The sequence below is a fragment of the Rhipicephalus microplus genome, chromosome 9 (assembly GCF_043290135.1).
Source record: "Rhipicephalus microplus isolate Deutch F79 chromosome 9, USDA_Rmic, whole genome shotgun sequence".
NCBI classification, from domain to species: Eukaryota; Metazoa; Arthropoda; class Arachnida; order Ixodida; family Ixodidae; genus Rhipicephalus; species Rhipicephalus microplus.
The window spans coordinates 90,690,626-90,705,178 of NC_134708.1; positions in this window are offsets into that span (position 1 = coordinate 90,690,626).

Consider the following 14,553-nt stretch of genomic DNA (forward strand, 5'->3'; position numbering starts at 1 on the left):
CATGATGCTTGACTACTTCATGTGTAATGTGAGCACATTACCATCAAAGTATATAGTGCAACCGCCATTCGAGGTGTGCTGACATGAGTATTGTGAATAGTCTTTTTTAAAGCTGCTTGAAGCATTTACTTGGCTTTGTAGCAGTCTGCTTTGTCCTTGCGTTCCCAACGGGGAAAGTCGTGCACCTCAGGTCTGTCAATAGAGCTTCGTATCAACCCATTCATTCCTCCACCTACAGTAGATAATCCTCTTGTCCTCTGTATTGTCCTCCTTGCTTTCCTTGCCTCACCTATCGTTTCACGTTTTTTCTAGCACCTTCGTGCTCGCGCTGCAGCTCTTATCACCAAGTACAATAGATAGTTTGTCTGCCATTCCATAGGCCTGGGTTACAATCTGGCCTGAACTTCCAATTTCATTCACATTCATGGTCACAATTCACCCTTCGATAACGCCACAAACGGTGACACTTATTTTGTGCAACATGGCTTCTCTCACAATGATGCGTTAAGATGATTAAAGTCCACGCTATTGTGCACTTTATATTACTTGTGCCATGTAATCGTACTGGACGAGTCCTGGCATGGTGGTAGGGGCCACACGTGACTAGTGGAAAGCATTTAGTGACGTACGCTGCAGGAATGTTTGGTTATTTACATCAAGACCTCCGCGTAGTGTTTGACATACGTTCGCGTCTTTCTTCGACTAGTTTGGTTCGTACGATCTTGAGCTTGAGACCAACAGAGCGCCAATAGCTGGGTCCTGTTATGCCATAGACATGGTCCTCGTTCGAGAGCTCTCCTTTTCACGAGATCGAACGCTGTTCTGGCGGATTGCCCCCCCTCCTCCCAGAGCCACCTTCCACGCAGAAGGCGGCACCATACAGTTCCGAAAAAAGTTTTGTCTCTGTCGCCGAGCCACCGTGCGTTCCGGGCAAACCTTCACCTTCTCCTCCAAGCACGGTGGAACTGGCCTCATAGAAGAAACCAAAACGTTATTTAAGGCCGTACCGGTCCCATGTTTAAAGGATTTGGCCCCAGCCGAGTTCGTCGTGCAGGTCGGCTTTGTAACAACGATAAGCTGCTATAGTAAACTTTCCTACATGTTGCTGTTTTCAAAACCGATAACCTCTCTATTTCGTCTCTGGCCAAAGGTTTCAGTGAAGTTGTTCGACTGCTCGCCGCTTTCGGCTACAGCTACCATCGCAACAAACTGGAAATTCCACCACAGTACTGAAAGCTGGGCGAGTTGGTACTCATTTATGACTTCTTTGCGCAAACACGTACACGGACACAAAAAAAGAGGCAAACAACACGGGCGCAAAATTGGAAATTCTAACAGTGGTGGCAGACATGAATGCCATCGAACCCGACTTCATAACAGTGGTTAGAAGCAGCGGAATAAGCTACCCTTGTCCTCATCGTATTGCTGATCTGAGACCCGCTACCCAAGTATCAACGGCTAAAAAGTTGGATCGGATCCTAGGAAGCCCGAGGACGACCACTGAGATATCGTTTTACTGCCCTGGGACCCGCTACCCCGAGTTCGACGGCTGGAAAATGGGAGTGGATCCTTGCAGGCCCGAGGACACCCACGACACCGCTGGAAGGCAGTGAGATGACCGAAGTCACCCGCTCTGGTTGGGTGAGATCCTGACGTTCGTTTTTCTGTCGTCAGACCCTGTAAGCACAGAGTTGTCAAGTGTGTTCTTTTGAGATGTTTAGGTAGGTAGTGTTTGTCTTGTTTTCGATTTGCTTCATGTCTTAGAGTCTAGCTTCTGAGATAAAGCTCTTGCAGAAGGGAACGTGAATGAGACACAATATACAATAGAGAAGCTCAGAGTTAGGGACCTTCTTGATGTTTGTCAGCAGCTGCGTGTTTTCGTTGCTAAGACAAGCCATAAACGAAATATTCGTGATGCCATGAGAGCGGAGCGAATAACTGAGGAAGAGGCAGAACAGGCCATAGAAACAATAAAAGAAAGACAGCAGGAGTGTGAAGAGCGTCGAAAACGCAAACGTGAGCGACTGAGGAGCGTGAATGGTGAGAACAGCGTCGACATACTCTTAGAATAAATCAGCTAAAACTTTAGCAGATTCGCATAACCTCAGCAGTGTAGTTCGCCATCCCTGCCAAACGAAATGCCCAGACAGAAAAACCAAGATTTGATTCTGCCGTTTAGGACGGGTGGAGACATGGCGCTTTTAGGGGCAAAGCTCCTTAGGGCGTGGGCTGTGCGTCCCCTGTAGCCTTAAACGTAAACATTTTGACAGCAATCTGTCTGGCTGGGTAGAAAAGTTTAGGAAATTGAAATTGCTCCAGCCACAGTTCAAAAAGAGCCCGACGTTTTGAGACCGACTCGGTCCCTTCCTCAGGGGGTGACTGTCTTGGTCATGGAAGTGTCGTCGCGTCGTGTTCTCTCACCACGGCTCCGGCTTTCCCTTTCCACCACGTTTCGGAGACCGTGAACGTACACCGAAGGCATTGTTCCCAGCGAGCGGTTCACGTTGGCAGGCGTATGCTGAATGTGCCAAGACTCGAGCAAGAGCCTCTTTCCCAAATTCCGTTCTGTTTCAATAACAGAAGCGCCGTCTAAGTCAATTTTATGGTCGTGCTTCTCGCAGTGCTCCGCCAGAGCGCTACGTTGCACTTCCATCTTCCTGACGTCGTTCTTGTGTTGGCGCATTCTTTCCGGGAAACACTTGCTCTCGCCTATGTAGCAGGCTGGACACCCAGAACACGACACTTTGTAGACAACGCCCGGGTGTAGCTCCCTCGGAGGTCGGTCTTTCGGCCGCGGTAGCAAGCGAGCGAGCGTCGAAACAGGTTTATGGATTACCGTGACCCCGGCTTTTCCTAGGATTCTCGAGAGCTGTTCACTTATGCCCGGCACATATGGAATGGCAACGCGGTTGTTCGGCGTCTTCGTTTCTCTCGTGTGCGGTGGTGTGGCCAGGGCGGAAAGGGGGTCGGGCGGTGTGTCGCTTGCAGGTGTCTTTCCGCGGTGCGGTGGTAGTCGTCTCGACAAACGGCGTGACGCCCGGCGGATGAACGCTTCTGTGTAGCCATTCCTTCGTAGCTCGGCGACAATCCTCTTTTCTTCTTTCTTCCTCTCACCTTCCGACGTGCAGATTACTCGTGCACGTGAGAGGAGTGCCGAAACCACTGAAGCTTTGTGGGCAGTTGGATGACAGGACGAAAAATGCAAATACCTGCCGGTGTGAGTTGGCTTTCTATACACCGAAAAGGTCATGCGCTCGCCCTGTCATCTGACTAAAACATCGAGAAACGGAAGCGCCCCGTCTCGCTCTCGTTCCACCGTGAACTGTATCGCTTGGTCGATGGCCTGTATGTAGGCCTGTATGTAGCCACCTCTAGTTTAGTTCTTGCAGTGTTCCCTAGATGGCGGTACCGTCCCCTGTATGTAGCCACCTCTAGTTTAGTTCTTGCAGTGTTCACTGGATGGCGGTACCGTCCCCTGTTTGTAGCCACCTCTAGTTTAGTTCTTGCAGTGTTCACTAGATGGCGGTACCGTCTCCTGTATGTAGACACCTCTCGTTTAGTTCTTGTAGTGTTTACTAGATGGTGGTACTTGTAGCTGATGATGAAAAGATGCAAGATGTTATAAACTAGAAAGCGGTACTTGTAGTTGATGAAAGACGCGAGATCTTATAAAATAGGAATGATGTCACATATGGCGCGTGTCATTGGTTGAAGGCAATTGTTCGATTTAGTGCGGCGACGTACGCTAGCGGGAGCGTTGTAATAAAATCCGTTCGCTGTTGGCGCGCGCTCGGAGTCGCCGGATGGATAAGGCTGCACAGCGGAGAGAGCGCAAGGCGGCAGCAGCGCGCGCTCGCAGACAGAACCCCGATGTGCGAGCGTGCGAGGCAATACATCGCAAGCGATCCATTGTCTAAGAACAAATATAAGTTGATTTGTGTATATACACACACAGCGTTTTTCACGTCTTTACATGATGATCGGCTGGGCGAATTACACGGAAGATTCACTGTTTACCGATGAATCCCTCCGGAGCTTCGCCCATTCATCATCATTCACCCCGTGAATATGCCGTAATTTTTTTAGTTAGTTTTGAGCGCACGTGTCAGAAAATTGGGATAAATGAAAGTGTCTAGTCCCAGAAGCTTCTGTCAGTGATTGCTGGAGAGGCTGCGGAAGTAATCGCACGGTTGCCTAAACAAGACTCTGACGATTACGCTTATGTCAAAGTGGCCCTGCGTCGTAAGTACCGCTTGTCTGCCGAGGCGATTCGGCAACGGTTTGGGCAAGCAAAAAGGGGCAGTGAATCATACAAACAGTTTGTGTACCATAATAAATCTAATTTAAAGTAATGGCTTTGAAGTGCGGATGTTTACGGTAACCACGAAAGCGTGATTGATTTGTGGCCCTTGAGCGATTCTATTGGCTGTTGCCTGTAGATGCCACACTCTGGCTTCAGGACAGAATCAAAGAAACAGATATTGACAAAGCTGCTGAGCTAGCCGATGAGTATTATACGCGAAGGAATTTTCAGTTGGAGCGCGAGGATAGAAAAGAGAAGAGTGACTCCTCAAGGCGGCTTGCTGCTCAAAATACAGCACAAAAGATGGCTCCGCCTTGTGACGAATTAAGTCAGGGAGCGACAAACAATGAGAGCAAAGTAGAAAGCCAGGAGAGGCACCTGAGTAGTCAGCAAGTGCAAGGGAACGTGTCGACACCGCTCGAGCTTTTAAATCAAAACGAACAATTGTATGCTACAATTGTAAAAAGGAGGCTCATAATGTTACGAGTAACATATTTAATAAATTCTATACGATGGACCGTGCTCGGTGATCAAGATGGTGACAGTTCATCAACAACCAGAAAACGACGTCGTCTTTCTCATTCTTGCAGCAAGGCTGTGCCGGCTGTTGTGTATTATAACCCCCCGGTGGTAGAAGCACCGCCTCGGTGCTTGAGCAACTAGGATGCGCTAGAAGGAGGGTGATAAGGCTTGAGTCGAGCTATGTGCACGATGTCGTCCGAAGGTGACGATGATGAAGTTGGACCGGCTGGAACGATCTCGTAAGTAACATCAGTCACCTGGCGAACGACGCGGTATGGTCCAGTGTAGCAGGTGTCAGGCAGCAAGTTGTCAAAGGGCAGGGCTGGTACTCAGCCGTATAGAAGATATAATGGAGAATAGCCGGCTGTATCGTGACGTGACGAATTATATGCGAGCGTCACAAATGGCAAATGAGCGTCCCAGTCCTGGTGGTCGGCCGCTACGTATTAGAAAACATGTCGGTTATGGTGCGGTTGAGGCGCTCCGTAAGACCATTCGTTTGCGGATGGTACGAAGTGGCAAACTTGTGCTTGGCAGAGCAAGAGCGTAGGATTTCTTCAACGACAGCTGATAGGAAAGTCCGGCACTGGTCAGTGAGCAGTTGGCGTGGAGCTCCGTGTGCTAAAATAATATCATATACCAGAAAGTCCGCCACATCGGCTGCGCAACTCGTCGGAAGTGCTCGTGTGATGGCGTACCGTGTCGCATAGTCCGTGGCGACAGCAATCCCTTTGTTGCCTGAGCTGGAGATCGGGAATGGGCCAAGCAGGTCAAGGCCAACTCGAAAAAAAGGTTCAGTGGGAATGTCGATCGGATGAAGGAATCCAGCTGGTAGGGAGGATGGCTTTTTGTGGCGGTGGCAGGGCTCACAAGCGGCGACGTAGCGTCGAACAAAATGGGCAAGACCAGGCCAAAAGAAACGACGACGTACACGGTCATATTTTCGAGATACGCCCAAGTGGCCCGCCAAAGGAGCGTCATGAAGTTGGTTGAGGACAGTCACACGAAGATGTTCTGGTATGACGGGGAGCAAGTGATAGCCATATGGATCGAGGTTACGGGGATACAGGATCCTGTCTTTAACCAGGAACGTTTGTAGAGATACGTCGCGAGGCATTGACTCAAGCTTGTCAATGATGGTTCGCAGGGAAGCATCCCGGCGTTGTTCGTGGCCAAGGTTGAGTAGCTGCGTAACAGACAGAAGGTCTGGAAAGGTGTCAGCATGGGCAGCCTCTTCCACGGGGCAGCGTGATAAACACTCTGCATCTTGATGCGACCACCCTGTTTAGTACGTTACGGTGAACGTGTATTCTTGGAAACGTAGGGACCAACGAGCGAGGCGTCCTGTGGGATCCTTAAGTGAGGCCAGCCAGCAGAGCGCATGGTGATCGGTGACTACCCTGAATGGACGCCCGTACAAGTATGGGCCAATCTTGGCGACTGCCCACACAAAAGCGAGACACTCACGCTCCGTGCTTGAAAAGTGTCGCTCGGTGGTAGATAGCAGTCGGCTTGCATATGCTATAACACGGTCATCTCCGCATTGGTGTTGCAAGAGCATTGTCCATAGGCCGTGCCCACTAGCACCAGTGCGAACCTTCGTCTCGGTTAGAGCTGATGGATCGAAATGAGCTAAAATTGGCGTGGTTATAAGGAGCGTCGTGAGCTGGGAAAAAGATGAGACTTGATCAGCGCCCCAGAAAAACGGGGTGTCCTTTTTCAGACAGTCTGTGTCGAGGTCTCTGGAAAGGCTCGTGCGAAATGAGATCACGGACATAATAGTGAACGCCAAAAAGAATATACTGGCTGTGGATGTTTTGCACGCAAGTGCGTTGGGCGTTCTGCGCAGTGTAACTGATTTGGACGGCAACCAGGTGCACTCTCATGTTCCCTTGGGATGTGTTGTAGTAACCCGTGTGATCTACGACATAGATGTGGCTATTTCCAATAATGACTTACAGTTTCTTGTAAAGTCAACAACTGATACTCCAATTGTTGATGTCACCCGGCTAGGCAAGTCTCGCTGTGTGAAGATTGCGTTTAAGAGCACATCACTCCCCACTCATGAGAAGGTGAGGTACTTCATACATGCTGTGCGGCCTTTCATTCCAAAGCCTCTTCAGTGCCGTAAATGCATAAAACTTGGACATGTGAGCAGCGTCTGCGAGAATTCGGTGGTATGCCACCGCTGTCCCGAGCCGCATGAAGCGGATAAGTGCGTCGCAACTGTCAAGAAATGCTCTAATTGCAATGGATCTTATGAAGCCACATCGAAGGACTGCCCGCGGATTCAGAAGGAAATCGCCATCTTGAAGGAGATGGTGCGCGATCACTCATCTCATCGAGAAGCCGCAGCTAAAATCAGAAGGCGTCGTTCACGTTGACGTCAGTCTTCAAGGACGCCCACTACCTCCTCGACACGTTTGCCAGATCCCTCATCAGTACCACCTCCTTTGCCTCCCAGACCACATGCCGTGGGAAAGGCTGTAAAGGACAAAGCCAGTGAGCATACCCTAACTGCGACAGAGTGGCCTGCACTTCAAAGGGAAGCAGCATCAAGCAAACCGAAGGAATTTCATGATGGCCAGTCCGCGATCCCGGTTCGAGATCTTGCTAACCAAGACAGGCTAGTGACTGCAATCGTGCAATCATTAATTGCCACGATTCGCACGATACTGAGCAGCATACAATCTCCGTCTACTACGAGTGCACAGCAAATACTGGATGCACTGAATCCAGTTCTTGCTATTGTCGTATAAGCACAATGGCTCAACAAAAGCTCATCTTCCGCACTGAAGTTAAAAGTGCGTCGATTTTTCAGTGGAATGCCAGAGGCATGAAGTCCCGTTTCTCGGACTTTCGCCAATTTGTTCGGGCCAATCAATTCCCTATACTTGTCATATGTGAACCAAACGTATCAACGCCTTATAGATTGTCCGGTTATGAAGCTTTTTGTTTAGCCGCTTGTGGAGAACGAAGCAAAGTAATTGTTTACATTCGCACAGACTTGATTTATCTTTCGCATCCAATAAGTTGAAATGACGACAATCAGTAAGTTTGTCTTCGTGTAAAGAAGAATGCAGTTTCGTTCACGCTCATTGGTGGATATATATCTCCGTCGTCGCGATTTGACTGAGACAGATAAAGACATCCTAGTGAGGACCGATGGGCCTTTGATCATCACCGGTGACTTCAACGCGCATCACATGCTTTGGGGGAGCACTAGGTTGAATGCCAGGGGCCGGAACATTGTTACATTCGCTTCCGATTACGACCTTTCTATCATGAACGATGGTACCCCCACATATCTGCGGAGTCTCACGTATGGCAGTTGCCTTGAGCTGACATTGGTGTCACGGTGCTTCTCTCACAAAGTTAAATGGTTTTGCGATATTGAGAATCATGGGATTGATCACATACCCACCTACGTGACGATCGATGGTATCATAAAAAATTTCTCTTCCGGTGTTGCAATTGGCACTGACTGGTCGATGTTTACATCGCGTGTTGAGGGCGCTTGCGAAGAAGGCCTCGCCTGAAGCCTGGAAAATACCATAGCGGAAGGTATGCAAGCGTCCAAATGTAAATTACCATTTTCGTCTAAAATAACACAGTTTGACATCGAACTGTAAAGATTACGAGCTATACAAAGGCGTGATGAACGACGATACAGACGCACAAGATCAATTTACGATGTGAGAGAAGCAAGGCGGCTCTAAAAAAACATTCAACGACGCATTTACAAGCTGGAGAGCGAACGCTGGAAAGCATTCTGCGAATCTCTAGACCGTCATAAACCGCTGTCACATATCTGGAGAACAGTTCATGGTCTTCGCTCCTCTCCGCAACAACGGCACCCTTTTAAAGCTCTTGCACTCCATCATGAAAAAAAACAGAACTAGAGGTGGCGGAAGAATTTTGCACGAGAGTTGCCGGGAATATTATGAACGAGAGCATCGACGCCGTGATCGTTCCTGAGACGCGATTACCAGAAATGGACATTCCATTCCCCATGGAAGAACTGGAAGGTGCGTTAGTCGCTTCTAAGCGCTTGTCATCACCAGGTCCTGATGGTATTACTTATAGTGCGTTAAGACACCTTGGACAAAAAGCCAGAAAAGAACTTTTAACATGCTTCAACAACTCCTGGCTCAGCGGCAGTGTTCCCCGAGAATGGAAAATAAGTCGAGTAATACCACTTTTGAAATCGGGAAAATCACCATTAGATTTGACAGCGTATCGCCCTATTGCCCTCGCAAGCTGCCTCGGAAAAGTGATGGAAAGAATGATTCTATTTAGTCTCGAGTGGTACTTGGAACGATACACCGAATACTCTTCTTGCATGGCAGGATTTCGTCGGGGCCGCTCCTCCATCGACTGTGTTCTCGACTTGTCGACATTTGTTCCACAAGATAAAAGTCGCAAGCGCATATCAGTGGCACTCTTTCTTGACGTGAAGGGTGCATATGATAATGCAGCTCACGATGCCATCCTCACTTCTCTCGCAGCAATGGGCATTGGTGGACGAATGTTTCAATGGATAAAAGATTATATAACTGGCAGAGGTTTCTTTGTACAAACATATGAGGGTACAACTGCTGAACTTTACACCTACTGCGGAGTACCTCAGGGAGGTGTTTTAAGCCCCACATTGTTCAATGTTGCCCTCATTGGTCTGGTGAAGGTTCTGCCAAAGTTGGTGTGCCTATCCATATACGCCGATGACATTTGCCTCTGGATTGTGTCAGTTACTCGCCCTCAGGTGCGTGCACGAATACAGCGGGCAGCAACCCTCACAACAGCCTACTTCAGAAACAAGGCCTAACTATATCAACTGTGAAGTGCGCGTTGATGGCGTTTACACGCACACCAATGACGCCATACCCTGTTTACATCAATGGGCAGAGTGTCAAATACGCACGGACGCATCGTTTCCTGGGCATAATAATCGACATAAGTCTTTCGTGGAGCCCACATTGTGCGTACTTGAAGAAGAGACTGCTATCTATTGTGCATATAATGAAATTCATGTGCGGGAAAGCATGGGGAACTTCTGTAGCCTCCATGCTACAGCTGTACAGGGCCCTATTTCTGGGTTTATTGCGCTACAGCTGGCCGGTACTGACTAACACTTGCAAATCCAATACTCAATCATTGGAGAGTTTGCAGGGTCAGGCACTGCGTATCTGCCTAAAACTGCCCCGATGCGCTTCTACTTATGCCACAATCATGCTTGCCAAAGACCATCCGGTCAGGACATATTAGAGTTGTGGATTGCCTCAGGGCGCACATTCGACATGCTAGCCGTGTCCCCGACCACCACTTGGCCCTTCTACCCTCCGGAAGACCACGTGCTACGTTTTTAGACGTCATAGCCAAGCACCTAAACAGCATTCCATCAGGATATACGCCAGCTGCGACAATGGCATGTCCTTTGTGGTGCCTCGACCAGCCGCAAGTACGTCTAGAAACTCCGGGAATCAAAAAGAAAAGCAATCACTCTAGAGTAGCATTGAAGCAAGCAACACTGCTATTAATACATGAGTTGTACTTAGACCGAACGCAGATATACGCTGATGGGTCCGTCTCGTACAGCAGCTCATGAAGTGCCGCTGTAATTCTGGCTGCAGCAATGACAATCAAGTTTAGGTTGTCGCATATGACTACATCTACGGCATCAGAGCTTGATGCTATAAGGGCTTCTTTACAATATCTCGTTCAAGAACGTCCCGGAAAATGGGTCATATTCTGTGATTCGAAGGCAGCGCTTCAGAGTTTGCAGTCTGCTATGCGTAGGAGGTGTCATGACCAATTGGTACAAGAAATAAGACATTGCCATCGAGAAGCTCTAGCACGAGGGCATGATATTATATATCAATGACTGCCTGGACATATCGGTATTACCGGAAATCGATTGGCCGATGATGCAGCACGCTCAGCCCATGAAGGAACCCGTGTAGTCCCGATTCCTCTATCAACGAATGATGCAGCAAGACAACTTTACCTGCTGGCTCGAGATCTCACACGCACGTTCTGGTCGTCTACGAGCTTCTAAAGGTGCCAATTTTATGAACTGGATCCTTCGCTCAAGCTAAAGCTACCATCACAACTTTCCCGCTCCGATGTGACACTGTTATGCCGCCTTTGGTTGGGTGTTGCATTTACAAAGGTGTAATCCTTTCGCATTGGTATGGCAGACACCCCTACATGCGACTACTGCGGAGCTGAAGAGACCATCGAACACGTCCTGTGCAGCTGCGCTTGCTACGACATACAGCGATGCCAGCTCCGGATGGTTTTGAATCAACTTGACCCCGGACCATTTTGTGAGTAGAAGATACTAGGACCTTGGGCATCTGCCTCAGTTGCGCAGAAAGCAACTAAAGCACTGCTACTTTACCTAAAGTCTACAAACCTGAGCAACCGCCTGTAGACTGTGTGTGCTCCCCGAGTGCGCTCGTGATTGTGTGTACCTTCTCATCTTTCTGCAACCTCTTTTCTCTCCTTTATCCCTTCCCCAGGGCAGGTTAGCAAACCGGATGTGCGTCTGGTTAACCTTCCTGCCTTTGCTTGCATCTTTATCTCTCTCTTTCTCTCTCTTCTTCAGGAGGTTTGTGAGCGGTCGTGCAATGATCGCGAAGTTCTTAACAAACCGTTGAAAGTAGGAGCACAAGCCCACAAAACTACGAACGTTCTTTTTTGACTCCAGAACAGGAATGTCCGTGACGGCAGAAATTTTCTCGGGATCCGGGCGGACTCATGCGGCATCGACGAGGTGGCCAAGTATACGGTTATTTGACGACGAGCGAAGTGACATTTCGAAGAGTTCAATTGAAGTCCGGCTCGATTAAAAACGTCAAGAATCACCGATAAACGATCGAGATGGGAGTCGAATGCGGGCGAGAAAATGATAACGTCGTCTAAATAACATAAGCAGATTGACCATTTAAACCCTTAGAGCAAAGGGTCCATCATTCTTTTGAATGTGGGCGGCGCAATACAGAGACCGAAGGGCATAACTTTAAAGTGATAAAGGCCGTCAGGAGGGACGAATGCAGTCTTCTCACGGTCCATCTCGTCTAAAGCGATCTGCCAATAGCCAGATCGAAGGTAAATAGTGGAAAAATACGTAGCACCATAATGGAAGTCTAAGGCATCGTCGATTCTAGGCAACGGGTAAACATCTTTCATCGTAATTTTGTTGAGATGCCGATAATATACACAAAAGTGTAATGTTTCACCCTTCTTTCTGACAAAGACGACAGGAGAAGCCCATGGGCTACAAGAGGGCTCGATTATGTCTTTTGCAAGCGTCTTTTCGACTTCTTGTTGTATGACTGTACGCTCGGACGCAGAAACACGGTATGGATGTCGATGAATGGAACCCGTGTCTCCAGTATTGATGCGATAAGTAAAACACTCGTTCGGCTTAAGGCCGTGCTGGCGAAGTCAAAAATGTCACCATAGGACTGCAGGAAGTGACGGAGGGCTTCCGCTTGATCGGGAGCGAGGGCTGATGGTACCATATGGTCAACGTCGGCGCTGGATGTACGTGATAGAGTGGGTTCATGGTCTGAGATGCAGCAATCATCCACCTTGAAGGGCTCAACCGTATGATCTTGTAGCGCAGTAATTTCGGCCTGGGAGATACCTTGGCGAAGAATTTGGGCAGTGAGGGCAAAATTGACAATAGTAAGGCATGTGCGGTTTTCAACAATTGTCAAAATGGTGTGCGAAACAGCAATGCCATGCTTAAGTATCATCATCATCATCATTTATTTGACCCTTAAAGGCCCCTTAGAGGTATAACATAAGGGGGGACATTTTCTAAATACCAAAACAAAGAAAAAAGTAGAAAGTTGTACAAACACACGAGCAATACTTTTGCAGGATCCGAGAACAGACACACACAAAATGTACTTATACGAGTATAAAAACATGCGCGCACAAAATTTACACATACAAGAGCGCAAAATGCAGTGACATTGGTAGAGTTTTATTGGGCTTCCAAGTTTAAGTGAGCTTTTTGTAGTTGTTTGAATGCGCACGAGTCACACTCTGAGGCGATGACTTCCGGTAAGTTATTCCATTCCTCGATGGTGACAGAAAGAAATGACTTATCGAATGCAATGGTCGTACCGAAAAGACGTTGGAGGCTTCTGGAATTAAATAGCCGGTGAGAATAGCGGGCGGGAGAAAGGAAGAGAGAACCATGCAAGTGAGGAAAATAATAGTATAATTTGTGAAATAAACAAAGTCGAGAAAGTATACGTCTGTGAGCTAGATTCAGCAATTCTAAAGACTCCTTTATAAAAGTGATGCTTGATGAGTGATCGTAATTGAACGTAATGAACCGGGCAGCCCTATTCTGAACGGATTCCAACAGATTAATCAGATAGGTTTGGTGAGGGCTCCAAATGGACGACGCGTATTCGAGCTTCGTACGAACGAATGTTACGTACGCAATTTTACGGACTGTAGGAGGTGATAGGCATAACCTTCTTCGGATGTAACCAAGCTTCTTTGATGCGTCAGCAACTAAGTGTGTGATATGATCCGACCACGTGAGAGTGTTAGAAATAAACACGCCAAGGTATCGGTAACTATCAACATACGCCAAGGTCGTTGAGTTTAAATTGTAGACGTGTTCCGAGTTAGACTGTTTGCGAGATACGCGCATGACTTTGCAATTTGAAACATTGGTCTGCATCATCCAGAGTGAACACCAGCTGTCAATAAGGGATAGGTTATTTTGTAGAATTTCGTGGTCGTCAGGGGTGGTTATTCGGCGATAAAGGACGCAATCGTCTGCAAATAATCAAATGGATGATGAAATTCCTGATGCTAGATCGTTCACATATATGAGGAAGAGTAAGGGGTCGAGTACTGACCACTGAGGGACACCGGATGTAACGGGAGCAGCAGTGGAGTAAAGACCGGCAATGTCAGTGAACTGAGATTGGTGTGATAGGAAGCATCGGATCCATGACAGGTCTAAAGGGTCCAAGTTCAGACAGCAGAGTTTGTTTATTAGTCGTTGATGAGTGACGCGATCGAAGGCTTTAGAGAAGTCTATGTATATGACGTCAGTTTGAAATAGAGAATCTAAATTTAGGTGGATGTTGGCAGTGAAATCAAAGAGCTTAGTTTCGCAGGACAAACCAGGTCGGAAGCCGTGCTGATTTTTGAAGAAAAACCCGTTGTTATCGAGGGGGTGGGCAACGAGCGAATAAATAATGTGCTCGAGGCATTTGCAGGCAATGCATGTCAGCGAAATAAGACGATAATCAGATGGGTTAGAACGGTCACCTGATTTGAATACTGGGGTTACCTTGGCTATCCTTCAGTCCGCAGGTATGATACCTTCGGAGAGGAACTGAGAGAATATGATTTGCAGAATATGGCTAGAAATAGCTCCAGTGGATTTTAGTAGCTTTGCCGGTATGTTTGTTATCAGGACCAGGGGCACTCGATGTTTTTAGTTAGTTCATAATTTTTAAGATACCTTCAGCATTTATGGTGATGGATGGCATCTGGGGAAAGTTATACCTGGACTGGAGGCAAAGGGGATATTGCCTGACGGCTCATTAGTAAAGACTGAGGAAAAGTAAGAATTCATCAAGTCAGAGCGCGGCTGAGCTGGAACCCGTGAGCCATCAGGATTGCACAGTGAAATGTTATGCACTAAATTGTTGGTATCACATGTTGGTATGACAACATGTAAGTAT